General features: G+C 43.7%; 1 protein-coding gene across 1 annotated transcript in view; it reads right to left on the reverse strand.

The window, feature by feature from the left end:
- LOC132870779 (NACHT, LRR and PYD domains-containing protein 12-like) overlaps positions 1 to 22,514 on the reverse strand; it is a 165,524-nt gene that overhangs the window by 107,628 nt on the left and 35,382 nt on the right.

The following is a 22,514-nucleotide window of genomic DNA, read 5'->3' on the forward strand; positions in this document are numbered from 1 at the left end:
GTCTCGTCTCATCATCTTCCGCTTATCCGGGGCCGGGTCGCGGAGGCAGCAGTCTGAGCATGGAAGCCCAAACTTCCCTTTCCCCAGACACCTCGGCCAGCTCCTCGGGAAGAACACAGAGGCGTTCCCAGGCCAGCCGAGAGACATAGTCCCTCCAGCGTGTCCTGGGTCTTCCCCGGGGCCTCCTCCCGGGGGGACATGCCTGGAACACCTCCCCAGGGAGGCGTTCAGGAGACATCCAAAAGAGATGCCCGAGCCACCTCAGCTGATTCCTCTCGATGTGGAGGAGCAGCAGCTCTACTCCGAGCTCCTCCCGAGTGACTGTACTTCTCACCCCATCTCTAAGGGAGCGCCCAGCCACCCTGCGAAGGAAACTCATTTTAGCCGCTTGTATCCGTGATCTTGTTCTTTCGGTCATTACCCAAAGCTCATGACCATAGGTGAGAGTCGGAACGTAGATCGACTGGTAAATCGAGAGCTTCGCCTTTTGGCTCAGCTCCTTCTTCACCACGACGGACCCGTAAAGCGACCACATCACTGTGGAGGCCGCACTGATCCACCTGTCAATCTCACGCTCTATCCTTCCCTCACTCGTGAACAAGATCCTGAGATACTTAAACTCCTCCACTTGAGGCAGGACTTATCCACCAACCTGGAGAGGGCAAGCCACCCTTTTCCGGTCGAGAACCATGGCCTTGGACTTGGAGGTGCTGATTCTCATCCCAGCCGCTTCGCACTCGACTGCAAACCGCCCCAGTGCATGCTGAAAGTCCTGGTTTGCAGAAGCCAACAGGACAACATCATCTGCAAAAAGCAGAGATGAAATCCTGTGGTTCCCAAACAGGATTCCTTCCGGCCCCTGGCTGCGCCTAGAAATTATGTCCGTAAAAATTATGAACAGAACCGGTGACAAAGGGCAGCCCTGTCAGAGTCCAACATGCACTGGGAACAGGTCTGACTTACTGCCGGCAATGCGAACCAGACTCCTGCTCCGTTCGTACAGGGACCGGACAGCCCTTAGCGAAGGGCCCCGAACCCCATACTCCCGAAGCACCCCCCACAGAATACCACGAGGGACACAGTTGAATGCCTTCTCCAGATCCACAAAGCACATGTGGACTGGTTGGGCAAACTCCCATGAACCCTCGAGCACCCTATGAAGGGTATAGAGCTGGTCCAGTGTTCCGCGACCAGGACGAAAACCGCATTGTTCCTCCTGGATCCGAGGTTCGACTATTGGCCGAATTCTCCTCTCCAGTACCCTGGAGTAAACCTTCCCTGGGAGGCTGAGAAGTGCGATTCCCCTATAATTGGAGCACACTCTCCGGTCCCCTTTCTTAAAAAGAGAGACCACCACCCCAGAGGCACTGTCCCCGACCGCCATGCAATGTTGCAGGGGTGTGTCAGCCAAGACAGCCCCACAACATCCAGAGACTTGAGATACTCAGGGCGGATCTCATCCACCCCCAGTGCCTTGCTACTGAGGAGCTTGCTAACCACCTCAGTGACTTCAGCTTGGGTAATGGATGAGTCCGCCCCTGAGTCATCAGCCTCCGCTTCCTCAATGGAAGATGTGACTGTGGGATTGAGGAGATCCTCGAAGTATTCCTTCCACCACCCGACAATGTCCCAAGTCGAGGTCAACAGCTCCCCACCCACACTGTAAACAGTGTTGGCAGAGTACTGCTTCCCCCTCCTGAGGCGCCGGACGATTTGCCAGAATTTCTTCGAGGCCGACCGATAGTCCTCCTCCATGGCCTCACCGAACTCCTCCCAGTTCCGAGTTTTTGCCTCCGCAACTGCCTGAGCTGTGGCACGCCTGGTCTGCCAATACCCGTCAGCTGCCTCAGGAGTCCCGTACGCCAACATGGCCCGATAGGACTCCTCCTTCAGCTTGACGGCATCCCTTACTTTCAGTGTCCACCACCGGGTTCGGGGATTGCCGCCACGACAGGCACCGGAGACCTTGCGGCCACAGCTCCAAACAGCCGCATCTACAATGGAGGTAGAGAACATGGTCCACTCAGACTCAATGTCCCCCGCCTCCCTCGGAAGCTGGGAGAAGCTCTCCTGGAGGTGGGAGTTAAAGACCTCCCCGACAGAGTGCTCGGCCAGACGTTCCCAGCAGACCCTCACCATACGTTTGGGCCTGCCAGGTTGGTCCGGCTTCCTCCTCCACCAGCGGATCCAGCTCACCACCAGGTGGTGATCAGTTGACAGCTCAGCCCCTCTCTTCACCCGAGTGTCCAAGACATAGGGCCGGAGATCCGATGAAATGACAACAAAGTCGATCATCGACCTCCGACCTAAGGTGTCCTGGTGCCACGTGTACTTATGGACACCCCTATGCTCGAACATGGTGTTCGTTATGGACAAACTGTGACTAGCACAGAAGTCCAATAACAAAACACCACTCGGGTTCAGATCAGGGAGGACGTTCCTCCCAATCACGCCCCTCCAGGTGTCACTGTCGTCGCCCACATGAGCGTTGAAGTCCCCCAGTAGAACAGTGGAGTCCCCAGTCTGAGCACCTCTCAGTACCTCTCCCAGGGACTCCAAGAAGGCCGGATACTCTATACTGCTATTCGGCCCGTAGGCACAAACAACAGCAAGAGCCCTCTCCCCAATCCGAAGGTGCAGAGAGGCGACCCTCTCGTTCACTGGGGTAAACTCCAACACATGGCGGCTGAACTGGGGAGCTATAAGCAAGCCCACACCAGCCCACCACCATTCACCATGGGTGACTCCAGAGAAGTGGAGAGTCCAGCCCCTCTCAAGGAGCTGGGTTCCGGAGCCCAAGCTGTGCGTGGAGGTGAGCCCGACTATCTCTAGCCGGTACCTCTCAACCTCCCGCACAAGCTCAGGCTCTTTACCCCCCAGCGAAGTGACATTCCATGTCCCAACAGCTAGCCGCTGTGTCCGGGGATCAGGTCGTCGAGGCCCCTGCCTTCGACTGCCGCCCAATCCACACTGCACCAGCCCCTTATGGCTACCTCTGTGGGTGGTGAACCCACAGGAGATTGGGCCCACATCACTACTTCGGGCTGAGCCCGGCCGGGCAAAGGCCACCATCTTGAGTGGACAGTCTGTAAAAGTCGAGTGCCAAGTGCAGAGCCCATCCCGCTGGAAATGCACAACATACCACAATTGTGGTACCACGGACTGTCCACTCAAGATGGCGTCTGAGGAAGACCAACTTCAGGTAAGGTCACTGGCGTTGTATTTACCCTCCTACACATACTGTCCGTGCACTTGCAGAGCCAGGGACACTTCGTTTTGTTTGTAGGAACCCTCTACCCAATTCTACAGAACTGTCATGTTGTTTTGAGCTTTGCAATGGTTTTAAAACTAGCATTTTGTATAGGCAAAAAGACATGCCCCGGCCACTGCCGTGTTAGCGCTTTCCGGTTGAAATCACAAAAAACGAATTTTCTCAAAACGCAACCGCTTGATGTGATTGTGGTAGCAACTCAATGTATGCACTCCCAATAATGCGAAAATAGACCTAAAAAGCATTTCACTCCAGAGTATTCCTTTAACACGGTTGCGTCAATGGCCAATTTACGAAAGTTTAAGTTTACCGGAGGAACTTCCGCTACTGGGCCCAAAGCCTCGAGTGTTACATCCGGCGGAAGCAGCGACAGTTCTCCTCAGCAACAACCGGGTGTACATATGGAGGTAGCCAACTTGAAAGCTGAAATCCTCACTTCTCTAAAAAAATGACATTGCAACTCTGCTTAGATCGGAGATGAAAACTGTGCTGGCTGAGGAACTTGAGATCGTAAAACCACAAGCAGTAAAATCAGAGGTTGCAAACAACACTACAACAATCTGCTCTGATGTGGAAACTATGAAAGCAACCATATCGGACATGGAACGTGGGCTATCATCATGCTCAGACGACGTGACTTTGTTGCAAAACAAGGTGGGCAAGCTCAAGATGGAGGTAACCAGTCTACAAGAAAAATGTCTTGACATGGAGGGAAGATTGAGACGCTCTAACAGCCGTATATTAAATGTTCCTGAAACACCGGGCTCAAGCACTCCAACCAATGTTTTGAGATTCCTGAAAGAAGTTTTAGGCATGGACAAAGATGTCCTGGTCGACAGATCACACAGAGGTCCCCAGGCAAGGAGACCAGATGGTAAACCCTGCGTAATAGTGGCGAAATTACATTATTTTCAGGACCGTGTCGAGGTCCTTCGTCGTGCCCGTGAGTCTGGTCCTCTTCGTTTCAAAGAAACCACCGTCTCCATATTCCCGGATTTCCCTCCCGCTGTTGCACAAGCTAGGTCTGCTTTTAGTGGAGTCAGGCGACTACTCCGTGGACGGAACGGTGTTCGATATGGCCTTTCTTACCCTGCACGTCTCCGTGTCACGCACAATGGAACTGAGAGACAATTTCAAAGCCCAGAAGACGCCATGGTTTACGTGAGAACCAGAATGATGGGGTCTGAATGTACAAGACTCTGCTGTAGAGCTGTGCAATATATCGTATTTTTATCACGATATCGATATTGGTGTCAAACGATATCAAAATTCATAATATCGATATGAAACGATTTTTTGTCATTTGTAAGGTAAAACAACCCTTCTGTCCCCTAAGGCACACCGTAGCCTTGTATACGTCATCCATTCTACTCCCGCGATATCTCCGCAACAGTAAAAAATCAGTTCTTCTGTTTTCATACGTGTTGGGTGATTTGATATATTGATTTGTTAATATGTTGTTTGATTTGCTTGCTAATAGTTATAATAATACAATTAACATATATTTACGTCATATTTTTGGATGTGGGACTGGGTAATGTAAAAATGGCATCTACGGAAGAAAACAAGCACAACAATATTAGCACATATCCAGCTTGCTAGCTGTGTTAGATGTGTTAAACCATGTGGATTTAAGTGGAATAATTGCGAGTCGTCCTGTGGTCAAGGCAGCGTTTTAAGGTAAGGCAATTTGGTTATTAATGTTGCCCGCCGCGGCATGTTGGGTTCATTTGATTTTGACTTGTGCATCTGCAGCTAGCATCATGCTTTGAAGTAGGTTCTGCTAAGGACGGGTTTATTGCGCGATGTAGACGGACTCAGATGTAATTACATTGTTTTTAAAATTCCGTGCGCTTAAAACGGTGTCCCCCTGCTAATCATGTAGCCCTAATCATGTGTTGCTTTTACTTTTCCTAATGGCGAGTGAAATATCTCTGCAAATGGTATTTCAATGCTGACATGCCAAAAAGATAGCGGAGTCCACATTTGGAAGATGAAGGAAGAGAAGCCTGATGCTTGAAAATAGATCGCTTAATCCACAACGCATATCTGTATTTGAGACATAACCTGCAACTAGTGGGGATGTTTTGGAATGACTGTGCATAGGGTGTTTTTGGCCACAGAACACTAACCCACAGTAGTAGGAGGACTACTGGGTTCGTGGATTTTGTCTGTTGACTGAGCGACGCATGGTGTTTGCCTTGTGCCATTTCACGTAGCATCTAGCCGCAGTGCCACCTACACTTTCAGGGAATGTTTACATGCCGCTGAGCTATTTTCATGTATGTTAATTCTTAAGGACTTGTCTATATTGTGCGTGTTCACACACGGACTGGCCATCGGGAGTAGCGGGAGTTTTCCCGGTGGTTCAGTGTGGGCCGGCGGAGAAAAAAACAAAACAGTTGCGCGCTGGCCTTTAATATGATAAGCAATGTTAACAGTTTCTTAAAGAAACAGTTAACATTGTTTATTACAGTTGCGCGCTGGCCTTTAATATGATAAGCAATGTTAACAGTTTCTTTAAGAAACTGTTAACATTGCTTATCATATTAAAGGCCAGCGCACAACTGTTTTTTTTTTCTCCGCCGGCCCACACTGAACCACCGGCCCACCAGGAAAACTCCCGCTACTCCCGATGGCCAGTCCGTGTGTGTGCGTGTTTAATGTTGGTGTCTTAACAACACACAAGCTTACGTTGTAGTGTGTGTGTGTGTGTGTGTGAGAGAGAGCTTTTATCCTTGGCTGGCTACGAGCCAGTGTGGACGTTACGCAGTAATCACTGGTAATACCAGCGCTGGCTCCATCCTCTGTGATCGGAAATGTTGAGTGAGGAGAACGTGAGCCTTGTGCAGGCTATAGGACCTATGCAAAGTACGCGCTTGCACAGTAAATAGTTTAAGTAAAAGGCGTTTCAGGGTACAACGGGAAGGGTTGACAGGTAGCCTATGAGGCCTGTACTATAAAAATGTGGCCCGGTGCCTCGGGTGTTGATGATCGGGGCTTTAAAAAAAAGGTGTATAAATATCGTTTTAAAAATCGCGATATTGATATTTACTGAAAAAATCGTGATATTGATTTTTTCCAATATCGAGCAGCCCTACTCTGCTGTATACAGAACATAATTTCTGAATCCTGCAGGACGCACCAAAAGGTTAATTATGTTTTAAGTAAGAGATACCTAAATTCAAAGTTATGTTAATGCTGTTCAGTGCAGTGAGTAGACAGTGTAGGTTACACCGTTTACAAACGTTATTAATACCGCCTATTTACTTTATCGTTCATGTAAAAAAGTAAGATATGTGGACAGCACACATCCAGCTACTGATTGTTTTTTCTCCCCTTACTATGCTTACAATTACAGCTGTGTAAATGTTTAATTTAGGTTATAATACATAATTTTTATGAATAATACCTACTCAATTAAGAGAAAGGATGATAAGTGTGTGGAGCACTTATTAGGCTGATTGTTTTTAGTCAGTCATTTACTTGTAGAAGTATCAAAATGTAATAAGATGAATGCCAGCAACACCCAATGCTGGCTGTCCTTTGTTTCTCATTTTTGTTCTTTTATGACATTTACATTTAACTAACCATGCAACTCTGGCTGGCTGGTATAACTATGCCTTTCGGGCATAGCAGCTTGTTATTCAGTTTGCCTTAAATTATGTTCTGTATACAGCAGAGTCTTGTACATTAGGACTCCATACAAGCACTTAAATGTATGGATACCTTTGCGTGGGGTTTGGGAGTTACCTTGTTCTAATAGATGAGGGGGGTTGGGAACTTATTGTACCAGGGTTACTTGAATATCCTTTTCTTTTATTGACGAGTCCTTTCAGCACTGGAGAACCTCATTCACTAAATTTCAATATGCCTCTCATGTTTTTTTTTTTTTTCTTAAACAAGATCATGGCTGACCTACACCTTTCAAGCACATCAGTCGGTTGCGATGTAAGCTTTGTAAGCTGGAATGTAAAATCACTAAACCATCCTGTTAAATGTAAAAATGTATTACTTCATCTGGAAAAACTTAATGTCAAGATAGCTTTTCTTCAGGAGATGCATTTGCATACTTTTGATCACTTTCGACTCAGGGGAGAATGGATAGGTCATTCGTACCATTCCAATTTTCATCCCAAGTCCAGAGGGGTAGCGATCCTCATCAATAAAAATATCCCATTTGTCATGTCCAAGGTTGAAACAGATTCCTCAGGTCGCTACATTGTTGTAGTTGGCAGGCTATACAATACACCAGTCATCCTCGCTAATGTTTTATGCACCCAACTGGGACGACAGTTTATTTTTTACAAGACTTTTTGCCCAGCTCCCAAATATGGATACACACCATCTTATCCTCGGCAGAGATATGAATTGTGCTTTATCACCTGTCCTACACCGCAGTTCGCCCAAGACTGTGACAAAATCCAAAGTTGCTATTACAATCCAATCATTTCTTGATGCAAATGGGATATCTGATGCGTGGCGCTTTAGGAACCCTACATCTAAAAGTTATTCCTTTTTTTCGCCAGTCCATGGGACATATTCATGTATAGATTTTTTTTTGGATAAACTTCTACCATTTATAAATAAATGTGGATATCAGACAATAATCATTTCAGATCATGCCCCTTTATTATTGACCCTACATATACCAACCTCCCACACCAGTTACCGCCCTTGGCACCTGAATTCCTTACTGCTCTCTGATTAAAATTTTGTTAAATTTATTTAAACTGAAATAACCTTCTTTCTTGAACAAAATCAGACCCCAGGAATGTCTCCCTCGGTGGTGTGGGAGTCAATGAAGGCATATTTGAGGGGACAAATTATATCATATAGTGCACAGCTCAAAAAAAGCCAGAACGCAAGACTCGAGCACTTAACAAATGATATTTTGCATCTTGATGCAACACCTGCACTTGCCCCATCTAACGACTTACTCAAACAATGATTAGTCCTTCAAACCGAGCTTGATCTCTTACTAACCAGACGCACCGAGAATCTCATTAATAAAACACAAAGTAGGACATATGAATTGGGTGAAAAGACTGGGAAAATCTTTGCTCATCAACTCCATCAGAAAGCCGCAGACAGAACTATAGCGGAGATAACTGACGAGTCAGGCGCCAAGCACACGGGCCATTCGGAAATTTATGTTTTTACAAATTTTACTCAAAATTGTATACAACAGAATCTCTTGGGAAATACTCTGATTCATTTTCTGTAAAACTAGATATCCCCACAATTGACAATGATATTGCTGCTGGTTTAGAAGAGACATTTTCAATAGTGGAGCTTAAAAATGCCATTAACTCCATGCAAAATGGAAAAACTCCAGGACCCCGATGGGTTTCCAAGTGAATTTAAGAAATTCTCCAATCAACTTGCCCCTATTTTGCTCTCTATATTTGAGGAATCATAAATTATTGGCTCTCTTCCTCCAACTATGCGACAGGCAGTTATTTCACTTATCCTGAAAAAAGGAAAAAAAAAACCTTTAGAATGCAATGCGTATCGCCCCATTTTATTTTTAAATGTAGACAGTAAAATTCTTTCCAAAATGTTGGCTAGCCGCTTAGAAGTTGTTCTACCATCAATTATATCAGATGGTCAAACAGGCTTTATTAAAGGTCGCCACTCAACCCAAACAGGATAATACCTGACTAAATTTTGTAAAATAAAATACATCAACTCTCCCAAAAGCATGTGGGAAAATGTGCTTTGGTCTGATGAAACCAAGGTTGAACTTTTTGGCCACAATTCCAGAAGGTATGTTTGGTGCAAAAACAACACTGCACATCACCAAAAGGACACCATACCCAGGGTGAAGCATGGTGGCGGCAGCATCATGCTTCACAGTGAAGCATGGTGGCGGCAGCTGGAACAGGGGCTCTAGTCAAGGTGGAGGGAATTATGAACAGTTCTAAATACCAGTCATTTTTGGCCCAAAACCTTCAGGTGACTGCTAGAAAGCTGAAGACGAATTTCATCTTTCAGCACGACAATGACCCCAAAAAAGTTTTGGAATGGCCCAGCCAGAGCCCAGATCTGAATCCAGTTGAAAATCTGTGGGGTGACCTGAAGAGGGCTGTGCACAAGAGACACCCTAAGCAATCTTACAGATTTGGAGCGCTTTTGCAAGGAAGAGTGGGCAAATATTGCCAAGTCTAGATGTGGCAGGCTGATAGACTCCGACCCAAAAAGACTGAATGCTGTAATTCCATCAAAAGTTGCTTCAACAAAGTATTAGTTTAAGGGTGTGCATACTTATACAACCAGCTTATTCTATGTTTCCCCCTCCCCTAACAGATTTGTTTAATTGAATTGTAAAGGTTGTAGGTCACATTAAAGGTGGGAAAAGTTTTGAAATTATTTATCGTGGTCTCATTTTCATACATCAGAAAAAACGATCACTTTAACTGGGTGTATACACTTTTTATATCCACTGTGTGTGTGGGTGTGTAATCTGTGTTAAAAAAAAAAAAACACACACATACGAAGCGAAGATATGACATATATATATCTCAGGGCTCGAAGTCATTTGGCAGGTAATCCCTGCCACTAGTCAGCCCGGCTGGCTAGTTGGGAATAAATATATATGAAGCGAAGATTCAGACACACCGTCAACTAAAGCCGCCACATATTGTGTGCCGTGTCTGTGTTAATCGATGTGTTTATCGGCAGGATGGAAAATATTGAAGAATTCCGAATCATATCGTGTACGAGTCAGGCTGTCGGTTTTTTCATTACTGCGCATGCATATAACGCATCTCGTTGAATATCGCGGTAATCACGTGTAGTATTGGACCAGGTGGGTGGAGCACAGAAGCACGGCAGGCCAGAACTGAGTTCTCAATGAGCTATTTATTGCTAGCTTTTCAACCTTTTATCACTTCCCAGCTGCGCGTGTGCATGCGCGCGCACACACACACACACACACACACGTGTTCTGGTTTGGGAGAGAGAGCTCCCTTTCTCTGCTCTCCTCTCCTTTTAAAGGGCGCGGTCACTGGGGAAGACACACAAACGCAGGTTAATCCCCATCAGGTGCAATGATTCCACCACTTACCTTCCCTGACTCCGCCCTCCATTCACAGACCGACGTTCCCGCTGCCACATCACGTTATCAAATTCAATAGATGTGGCCACATTATCGCCCATTTAAACACGTGTTTTTGTTGTCGTTTACATCTACATCTGCCAAAGCTACGTTGCGATGTGGAATTTTCTGAAAGGTGTACAGAAACCGCCAGAGACGGGGACAAAGAGACCTCGGTCTGAAGAGGAGAAAAAGGCGTAAAGCGTACAAGAAGGAGAAACGACAAAGGACTTATAAGCAAACGTGGGAGCAGGGTAGGCCTTGGCTGCGATACGATTTTTATGGAATAATTAATTTTTTTCAAGTTGATTCCTAGTTAATATGAAGCTCCGAATGCTTTCTCTCTCATAAATGGTTAAATACAGAAAGCATGTTGGACATATTTTGGGTGCTATAGTCATGATAGTAAGTATATTTGCTTTCAATACTCGTACACCAAGTTGCCAAGTTTTCCAATATATTATTTGTTGATATTATATTATGGTGCTTTGTGTTGTTCTCATATATTTTAAGTTCGTTTCTTAGACAAGTATATTTTTTTTAAGTTTGTTACCTTGTTAACAGTTTCGGCGAGAATCTCCCGCCTTCTTCAGAAACTGTTTCTGAAGAAGGCGGGAGATTCTCGCCGAAACTGTTAACAAGGTAACAAACTTAAAAAATATACTTGTCTAAGAAACGAACTTAAAATATTTGTAATAGTTAGACATAATGAACATCCACTACGTGTGTTGTTCTCATTTATGTATTTAACAACAGTATCAAAATACTCGGGTCTTGAAATAAATGCACATTAGTCATGAACAATGGTAACGACTCTCTTTTGTGTTATTTTTGACAGAAGTAAAATTCATACATGAACAAATTTTGGCTAGTTGATTTTCTGTTTGGCGAGTTACTTTGGAAGGTAACTAGTCCAGCTGGCTGGTGAAAAAATATATAAATTTCTAGGCCTGCATTACTGTTAAAATAATCGTCCCCAACACGTCAGACAATGAATATTGTCAGGTTTAGGAAGTGTACGAGTGGATGTCTGAAGCTAACAGGACATTCAATACTACTACTACTACAAATAATAATAATAATAATAATAATAATACGTACAGATATTCATTTTTTAAAAGTTCAATAAATACATGCTGCATTAAAAATCAACGCGTAACCATGTTAAATAATTTTAATCTCAATACTGACCAAAATAACTGAGCAGCCCTTTAGAGCTAAAGAGAGAGTTGAGAGACTCTCTTAAGCAACAAATGTTGCCTCTGTACGTGGTTTTCCTGAACTCGCTCGTAAGGAGTCTATAGAGCAACAGGACGAAGAGAGTCTTTGTAATGCACATCCCTGATATAGGCATTAGTAGTTGCTAAAGGCAATTGTACTGTCTTTGCTGAAGGCATTAGTAGTTGCTAAATCCAGCCAATAAGGTCACATGGCTTTCATTATTAATCAAAATCCAATGAAATATAAAATGTTTAAAATAAGATAATATACAGTATCATCTGCAGGGTTCTCCACCGATTGAAAATATAGGGGGGGTGGGGTCAATCGGATGACCTTGAAACAAATTTGCATAAATTTACATATGTCATTTGCATAAAATACTCTCAAATAGTAATCATTTAGAATAGAGCAGTGGTTTTCAAAAGGTGAGGCACGCCTCCCCTGGGGGGTGCCAAAAAGTCACTGGGGAGGCGCGGAGAAACACTAGCAGAAATACCGCAATCCCTCAAATTTATAGCCTGGCCCCTAATAGTAGCCTGCCTCTTTTAGTAGCCTGGTCTAAAACAATTTTCAGCAAATAAAAACCTATTGTATTTGTTATTGTATTTAAACTTATACTCCTTCATATTATAGTCTGCCCCTATTTGTAGCCTGGTCCAAACGATTTTTGTTAATAGTCGCCGTGACTACTATTGGAGGACTTACGGTATAACGATCACATTCTGTAAGCATCTCCAGTGGGCTAGTTCTTCGTGTGTGTATGAAAAATGCATCGTTTTCTTCTTCCACCACAACAGAAATCAGCAGAGGCGGAGGAGTCCGGAGCTAAAAAACGTAGGAAATATGATCCTGATTATTTAAAATTAGGTTTTACATGGGCAGGTTCTGAGAGCACACCTCTGCCACAATGTGTGGTGTGCAACGAGATGCTAGCAAATGACAGTATGTGCCCATGCAAACTGCGGCGTCATATGGAAACAAAACACACAAATTTAGTCAACAAGCCACTCGAGTTTTTTGAGAGGAAACTTGATGAATTGCGGTCGCAAAAAGCAGTTATGCGCTCGTTTGGCACCATGAACATCAAGGCAACGGAAGCATCTTATCGTGCAGCTCTCCGAATAGCGAAGGCAGGCAAGCCTCATAGTGATGGAGAGACATTTTTGCTCCCTGCAGCAAGAGAAATGTGTTCAGTGATGCTGGGAGAAGCAGCTGCCGCTAAACTCGACACCATACCCATGTCTGACAACACCATTCAGCGACGAATATCCGACATGGCTTACGATGTCAAAGAGCAAGTCGTAAACTGTGTTCGTCAAAGCCCCATCCACGCCATTCAACTGGACGAGTCCACTGACGTCGCACACTGCGCTCAATTGATGGTTTATGTCCGGTTTATCAATGAGCAAAGGGTGCATGAGGATTTTTTGTTTTGCGTTCCCCTCCCTGCCCGCACAACAGCAGATGAAATTTTCAAGGCCTTGAATGAGTTTTACCAGAACGAGGGACTTGAGTGGAGCCGATGTTATGGCATATGCACGGATGGGGCAAGAGCCATGACCGGCCGTCACAGCGGTCTTGTGAAACAAGTGCAGACCGTTGCCCCTGCCGCTGTCTGGAATCACTGCATCATCCATCGCCAGGCATTAGCAGCAAAAACGATGCCTAAAGAATTGTGTGTCGTTCTGGATGAGGCAGTGAAAGTTGTAAACACAATTAAATCGCGTGCCTTAAACGCGCGCCTGTTTTCCATCTTGTGCGACGAAATGGGCGCTCGCTTCAAGCAGCTGCTCCTGCATTCCGAGGTGAGGTGGCTCTCTCGGGGCAAAGTCCTCACCAGGCTCTGTGAGTTGCAAGATGAAGTCCTCCTCTTTCTCACGGAGATAAACTCTCCTCTCGCTAAACACCTGGCAGATATGAACTGGCTCGCTATGTTGGCCTATCTGGCCGACATTTTCGATAAGATCAACTCCCTCAATACCTCTCTCCAGGGCAAAGAGGGTCATGTCTTCACTGCACACGATCAAGTGACTGGATTCAGGAGGAAGCTGGATGCGTGGTGTGCTCGTGTTGCAAGGGGCTCAATGGAAATGTTCCCAACCTTGGAGGATGTGCTGGAGAAGACAGCGCTGCCGCCTAGCTCTGTCCAACTGGTCATCACCGCACATCTGAACGGGCTGCGTGATCAGTTTGCCGAGTACTTTGGAGAGGAGCCACTGGGAAACCAGTGGATCAGAAATCCTTTTTCTTTCCCAGCCACAGCCCGCGATGCACTGAGCCTTCAAGAGGAGGAGGCTCTTGTCGAGCTGAGCTCAAACTTGGACTTAAAGCAGAGACTGGTGGAAATGCCGATTACGCGTTTCTGGTTGAGTGTCGAGAGTGAGTTTCCCCATGTGTCCGCCAAAGCCATGAGAGTCCTGATCCCCTTCACCTCCACTTACCCATGTGAATGTGGGTTTTCCGCGCTCACCCTGATCAAAAACAAATACCGCTCAAGGCTACAAGTGCAGGATGACTTGTGACTTTTTCTGTCTTCTGCACAACCCCGCATCGAACATCTGTGCGCATCGAAGGCGCGCCCTCATTGCTCGCATTGACAATGTTCTTACACGCATAGGCGAGAAACAGAAATAGGCTATCAACAACACACAAGCTATGCCTAGTTGTTAAAATAATAAGAGGTTTTCAATGTGCACAAGTAGCCTAAATCTCGGAATATGTTCTTTCCGATGACATTATTAAGTTGACGTCTGTTAAATTCAGGTTTTCATGTTTTTTTCCTGTTGTTGACGTGAGTTAAATTTTACATTGGCGTCTGTTTAATTCATGTATTAATATATTTTATTATATCACATTATTTTATTATCATATTTTATGAATGAATTTTAGGAATTTTTTTTTAAATGGATGTAGGCCTACTTTGTTACAAGAAAAACAATTTGATACATTAAACAAAAGAAGAAAAAACATGTATTGGCCTATCAGTTATTATTGAAACACACCTGTGTGGGGAATATTTAGGTTTGGGTTTGGGGGGGGGGGGGGGGGGGGGGGGGGGGGGTTAGGGGGGCTCGGTTGTCTTGACCTACTCCAAGGGGAGGGTCGCATTCAATGAATTTGAAAACCCCTGGAATAGAGGAATCAATCGGACTGGTACAAAACACATCATACATCAAACATTACACACTTACACTTGAATTCATTGTATTAATTAATTTGCACACTTCAGTGCAAATTAATTAATACAATGAATTCCATAAAGCTAATGCAAGAATGAAAACTGAGGTCAACAGATTTCAAATGTAGGCCTGTTTATTAACATTGAGTGCCTGAGGAACAAGTTATAATAACTTAGGGCTGGGCGATAAAATGATAACGATACGTATCGCGATAGACACGTACTTGATATCAATAGAAAATGCGTTCGATAGGACGTTTCGATAGAATGTTTTTTTTTTTCAAGAAACAAGCATTAGCCAGAGCCCTCTCTGGTTTAGGTCCGCTTTCAATCAACTGTTGTTGCGAAGCAAGCTTGGTTGCATGAGCAAAGGCACTCATCCTCTGATGCCTAGCAACGCATGGGGAGTGACACGCTGATAGCCAATCATGTAACAGTATCGCGTTTGGTTGCGCCATCTCGTTGTCTCGTGGTCGTGTTTATTTTTTTTCCAGAAACAGCGTGGCCAAGAAAAGAAAGAGGAGTGCCGGAATGAGCGAGGAAATTGTGGATAAAGTCAGTAAGGTCAGCTCGCCAGTGTGGGAGTTTTTTGTTTTGTTTTTTTTTTAAATCGGATCGTAGTCAGACAAATGTTGTCTGCAAAATTTGCAAGACCGTGGTCCCCAGCAAGAGTGGTAATACGACCAATTTGTTTTACCACCTCAGCCGCGCTCACCCTTTGGAATACAGCCATATCAAAGCACCTCGACAAACGCAACAAAAGCAGCAGACCACCATGGAGAGGTACTCGACATCAGTGCCTTATGATAAAGCAGATACAGTGGGGCAAAAAAGTATTTAGTCAGCCACCAATTGTACAAGTTCTCCCACTTAAAAAGATGAGCGAGGCCTGTAATTTTCATCATAGGTACACTTCAACTATGAGAGACAGAATGGGGGGAAAGAATCCAGGAAATCCCATTGTAGGATTTTTAATGAATTAATTGGTAAATTCCTCAGTAAAATAAGTATTTGGTCACCTACAAACAAGCAAGATTTCTGGCTCTCACAGACCTGTAACTTCTTCTTTAAGAGGCTTCTCTGTCCTCCACTCATTACCTGTATTAATGGCACCTGTTTGAACTCGTTATCAGTATAAAAGACACCTGTCCACAACCTCAAACAGTCACACTCCAAACTCCACTATGGCCAAGACCAAAGAGCTGTCAAAGGACACCAGAAATAAAATTGTAGACCTGCACCAGGCTGGGAAGACTGAATCTGCAATAAGTAAGCAGCTTGGTGTGAAGAAATCAACTGTGGGAGCAATTATTAGAAAATGGAAGACATACAAGACCACTGATAATCTCCCTCGATCTGGGGCTCCACACAAGAGCTCACCCCGTGGGGTCAAAATGATCACAAGAACGGTGAGCAAAAATCCCAGAACCACACGGGGGGACCTAGTGAATGACCTGCAGAGAGCTGGGACCAAAGTAACAAAGGCTACCATCAGTAACACACTACGCCGCCAGGGACTCAAATCCTGCAGTACCAGACGTGTCCCCCTGCTTAAGCCAGTACATGTCCAGGCCCGTCTGAAGTTTGCTAGAGAGCATTTGGATGATCCAGAAGAGGATTGGGAGAATGTCATATGGTCAGATGAAACCAAAATAAAACTTTTTGGTAAAAACTCAACTTGTCGTGTTTGGAGGAGAAAGAATGCTGAGTTGCATCCAAAGAACACCATACCTACTGTGAAGCATGGGGGTGGAAACATCATGCTTTGGGGCTGTTTTTCTGCAAAGGGACCAGGACAACTGATCCGTGTAAAGGAAAGAATGAATGGGGCCATGTATCATGAGATTTTGAGTGAAAACCTCCTTCCATCAGCAAGGGCGTTGAAGATGAAACGTGGCTGGGTCTTTCAGCATGACAATGATCCCAAACACACCGCCTGGGCAACGAAGGAGTGGCTTCGTAAGAAGCATTTCAAGGTCCTGGAGTGGCCTAGCCAGTCTCCAGATCTCAACCCCATAGAAAATCTTTGGAGGGAGGTGAAAGTCCGTGTTGCCCAGTGACAGCCCCAAAACATCACTACTCTAGAGGAGATCTGCATGGAGGAATGGGCCAAAATACCAGCAACAGTGTGTGAAAACCTTGTGAAGAGTTACAGAAAACGTTTGACCTCTGTCATTGCCAACAAAGGGTATATAACAAAGTATTGAGATGAACTTTTGTTATTGACCAAATATTTATTTTCCACCATAATTTGCAAATAAATTCTTTAAAAATCAGACAATGTGATTTTCTGGATTTTTTTTCTCATTTTGTCTCTCATAGTTGAGGTATACCTATGATGAAAATTACAGGCCTCTCTCATCTTTTTAAGTGGGAGAACTTGCACAATTGGTGACTGACTAAATACTTTTTTGCCCCACTGTAAACGCCATAAAGATATAACCCAGGCAGTGGCATATTACATAGCGAAGGACATGCTTCCTCTCAGCACGGTGGAGAAGCCCGGTTTTAAAAATCTACTCCACGTACTCGACCCACGGTATGTACCTCCAGGGCGAAAGTACTTTTCCAAGACTGCCATTCCCAAACTTTACCTGAAGTGCAAAGAATCTGTGCAACAGGAAATATTGTCAGCCAAATACTTTGCTACAACCTCTGACCTGTGGTCAAGCCGTACGTCTGAACCATACATTAGCTTGACCGTTCATTTCATAGACGAGACATGGAACCTAAAAACCAGATGCCTCGAAACGGCATATTTCCCTGATGACCATACTGCAGAAGTCATTGCAGAAGGGTTGAAGGAGACGCTGCTGTCCTGGAGTCTAATTGAGCAAAAAATGGTGTGCATCACCACAGATAGTGGGGCAAATGTGGTGAAGGCCACTTCACTTAACGACTGGACAAGGCTACAGTGTTTTGGCCATCGTTTGCATTCTGCAATTGGTGAGTAGCATTGTCATTTAGATGGTATCATCCATCCATGTTGGTTACTGGATTGATTTTATTAGCTAATGCATAATAATAATAATAATAATAATAATAATAATAATAATAATAATAATAATGTTATTGTTATTATTATTATTATTATTATTAGTAGTAGTGGTATTATTCATGAAGGCAGCTTTACACTAACTTACTGAACCTCATTTATTATCTGTAATTTATGCTGTCATTGTTTTTTCTACAGGTGCTGCAAGAAAGGACAGAAGAGTGGACAGGGCTGTAGGTGTTTGCAAGAAAGTGGTCTCTACCTTTTCTTACTCATAGAAGAAAAAGAGTGCACTCTCGAAAGCACAGCAACGTCTCCATCTTCCCACACACCAGCTGACCACAGAGTCACTAACCAGGTGGGGATCAAGGCAGAAGATGGTGGCAAGGGTCTTAGAGCAACAAAAGGCCATTACTGAAGTTCTGTCTGCTGACAAAAACACCAGGCACCTGATCCCAACTTGGCAGGACATCGATGTCCTTGAGTCTATGAATGTGGCCTTGGCTCCACTCCTGGAGTTCACAGACTCCCTTTCTGGTGAGTCATATGTGACCGTCTCTCACATGAAACCTGTGCTCTACCTGTTCTGCTCCAATTTGCTCTGAGTAAATGAGGGGGACACGGAGCTCACAAAAGAGATGAAGACAACAATAATGGCCTATCTTGATGCGGGCCCTGACACAGATGATCTCCTTGACATGGCTACCTTGGTGGACCCCAGGTTCAAAATCCAGTACATCAGACCAGAGAAGGTAGGGGTCATTAAAATGAGAGCAGTGTCTGAGGCAGTGAATGAAGGCCAAGGCCAGTCACAGGCAGGGCCCTCTGAGGAAGCAGCAGATGAAGGTGCGGCTGTTGCTGGACCACCACTGGGCGTGAAGAAGCAACGCAAGTCATTGGGGAGCTTCTTCAAAAAGCAGAGTCAAGAAGAGGTTGACCTGCCTCTCACTGATGAACAAAAAGTGGAGAGTGAGCTGGAAAGGTACCTGAGGTGCCCTGACGCAGACAGCGAGTCTGAACCCCTGGACTGGTGGAGGCTCCATAAACACAACTTCCCCAGATTGTCTCAGCTGGCAAAAAAGTACTTGTGTATCCCCGCCACCAGTACCCCCTCAGAGAGAATCTTTAGTACTGGGGGTAATATTGTTACATGCACCAGGGCAGCTTTAAAACCAGAGAAGGTAAACCAGCTGGTGTTCCTAGCACAAAACCTTGAGTGAAAATAAGCTACTTGAATATTTCAGATGTTACAGATGTAAAGTCTTAAGTCTACCTCAGTTTTACTTTAATTTCTTCTATGTTTACAAAACACTATTTTTATTTTATTAAACCTTGAATGAAAATATACTTGAATAGTTTAAGAATAGTCTAAGTCTACCTCAGTTTCACTCAATTTATTTTATGTTTATAAAGCAGTGCATATTTTTATTTATGTTTTTAAATGTTATTCACCAGAGGGTGAATTTTTTTTGCACTAAACTTGCAGTAAAAAATTAAAAATATATGACAGTCCTTCTCACATAGCAGGTTTTGCTATGTTTACATTTAACACTTTGCTCATGTTTTTATAACACTTGAGTTTTTTAAGCACTTTATTATTGATAATTGCTCAGTTTTCGTTGTGATCGTAACATTGAACATGCATGTTGACATTCCTTGCTTATTGGCTGTCAGAGGAAGTTTAAGTTTAAAATAAAATGTTTGAATTTGGTATGGTTCCCCTCCTGGTCCTTATTTTAAATAGGTCATAAAATATGTTTCAATAATTATCGATATCGACCAATATGAAACACTTATATCGTGATACAGATTTCAGCCATATCGCCCAGCCCTATAATAACTTAAAATAAAAATAAAAAGAGAGCCATCTTTCTTAAGTAAACTTTTGCTTCTTTTACTGTTCCCATCTACAACATATCAGACATAAAAAAAAAGGTTGATCAATGGCTCAGCAGCATCAAAATATTGCACTTTTGTAAAAGAATGTACATAAGCATTATAAATTATAACTACAGCCAACAATTCCCCTGTGGGAAATTGTGAGAGTGATGCAGTCGCTATTGCAGCAGCTGAGCTGTACTGTTTGAATGTGTGACTTGCCATGAAGCTACAAGCCTGTGTCTCTCTGAGAGGGAGCAGCCCCTCCCTCCCGTGTGTGTGAGAGAGAGCGAGCAGCCCCTCCCCCACCCGCGCGCTGCGAGCTGAGAGACAGAGCAGCACACAAAAAGGGCAGTTTTTCCTCAGGGGGGACCCCCAAACAACAGGGATTTACACGAAAACGGAAGGAGATAGTCACAAAATTCTTTCACATTGAGCGTCACAAGGCTCTCCTGAACACAGTGATGTATTTTTTTTGTCTGTAGTGTAAAAAATGAGGACAATTTATTGACGAAACAAAACATGGGTCAGTTTAGGAGCACTGAGAAAAACCACGGCTTTGACAATCCCAAAATCGTGTTGTCTGAGATCGCGATTTTCGGTCGAAAACGATAGATCGTTCAGCCCTAGTGTCGATTCACACGTTATTATAAAGGCGTTATCTCCCGGCGCAAGAACAATGTGTCAAAAACGCCGAAGTGTGAAACGCTTTTCTTAGACTATAATCGTCAGACTGACTAAACTACCGTATTTTTCGGACTATAAGTCACACTTTTTTTTTCATGGTTCGGCTGGCCATGCGACTTATACTCCGGTGCGACGTATATATGTTTTTTTCTCACCGCGGAATAACTGAAGCTGATGCCGAGTCTGACGACAGCCACGCAGAAGAAGAGGAAACGGCCCTTCGTCTGCCGCTGGAGTTGGCAGAGTTGTTCAGAAGCGACACCGAGGATGAGGAATTCAATGGATTTGCTGATTTGGAGTGAAATCGTCAGCTTGATAAACTTGATTGACCTGTGTTTTATTATTAATGATAGGCCTATAGTTATTTAAATAAGTTATGTAATGATTTTAGGGTGTGCTTAATTTGTGAAGTGGGAGGTCCCGGAACCCAGGAGGTGGGTGGGTCCAGCGACTCAAAATTAAAAAAAAAAAGGCGGGGGGTGGTTTACTATAACTTTACGCACACGCGCTTATTGTGTGTGTAAAAAAAAAAAAAATATCAGACATTATGATCTTAGAAAACGCTTTAGTGACGAACAGTTACAGACAGTAATATGTCGTGATGTTATAAAATATTTATTAGTTTACATATTATATATTAAATTTATCTGCTAAAATAAACTGTACTCATATCACAACCGATTTATTTCACCATTGGAGATCAGATCACACAAGACATGAGTTAAATGACTCATTTTAAGGATTTAAGTAGGGGATTTAAAAGCACGGTATTGACCGTGCACTGACAGTTACATCATTGTCGCTAAATGAACAGCTGATCACACCAAGGTGCTTGTTGACCGCTGATATTTATTAGTTAAAAAATAGCGGAGAATTTAAAATAGCGGAGTTAATGAATTTAAATTCATGAACTGTTCTACTTTTAAAAAAAAAAGAAAAAAAAAAGAGAAACAAAAAACCTAACAGAATTGGAAGTCAGTGATTCGAATTCAGTAGCTTTCGGTCGACTGAACAAAAATAATTGGGTGTCTAGGAAAAGTCATTTTATGACCTACACTTGAAAAATCTGAAAGGCAGTCTACATTTAACTGCTTGTTAAAGTCACCAGTAGCACCAGTCACCGAGCTTAACAAATAAGCTATCTTAAAATGAAAGTGAAATTAATCTTAAAACAATAAAATGGTGAATTTATTGCAAAGAATTTGAAAATACCCATTCGTGTTAGGAATATATGACATAGTTAACATAGTCCTTTACAAAATATATTTTGCCATCTGCTACATATTTTTAAGTGATGACTATGTGGATATTTCTGCATGCCAGTCAGAATATATGGTCTAATAACAATTCTCTGATTCGGCCAGGTTTACTGTGCAGCACAGCACATCCACGCTGACTCGAAAACTTGTGTACCAGAGGCGAGACTTGACGTGAGATGATTTGATCCTAGCCTCCACTTACATCTACGTTACTAAATGCCGAGGTCTCTATCTTTAAATCGCAAAGGAAGCTCCATAGACACATCACTCTTCATGGAGACACAGCTGGGCTCTGGTGAGTCTGATCTCTCTATATGGAGTTCATAATACAACATTATAGACAGTCCTTCATATTTACCATTTACAGTCGTTGAATGATGTAATTAATGAAAATTTAACTTGTTCTTACAGTGAAGAGTGTTATGCAGGGCTGGGAAATTAATTGAATTTTAATATCAATTACAGTTTTGGCTTCCAAAGATTATGAAAATAAGATAATCGAGATAAAACTTTTGTCGCAATGATGCTCGCTTTATCTTGTGTCAAACCCGGTGTGATTTCGCCCCTCCTTAAGAGCCCTCTGTGGCACGTTTAATTCAACTTGTGAGGGAAATTTAATGGACGAACATTATTATTCTCTGTGTTTCTGTGTGTTGAGCTCAAGTGGCCTAATATACTGAGAAGAGATGTTTTTCCAATGTTGTAATCGCTTTTCTGTGGCCTTGGTGGTAATGAGCAGGGTGCTTGAGTTCGTCCTAACTACGCATCTTCTCATGATGTAACCACCTTTCTTGACCTCGGTGGTGATAAGCAGGGAGCTTGAGCTCTCCCTAACTTGCATCTGCCTGCACATACCAGAGCACGCCAGGTGCACGCTTTAACAAAGCTTCATAGAAAATCTTGAGCCAATCACGTGAAGATGCAAG

Source organism: Neoarius graeffei, chromosome 22 (genome assembly GCF_027579695.1).
Source record: "Neoarius graeffei isolate fNeoGra1 chromosome 22, fNeoGra1.pri, whole genome shotgun sequence".
NCBI lineage: Eukaryota > Metazoa > Chordata > Actinopteri > Siluriformes > Ariidae > Neoarius > Neoarius graeffei.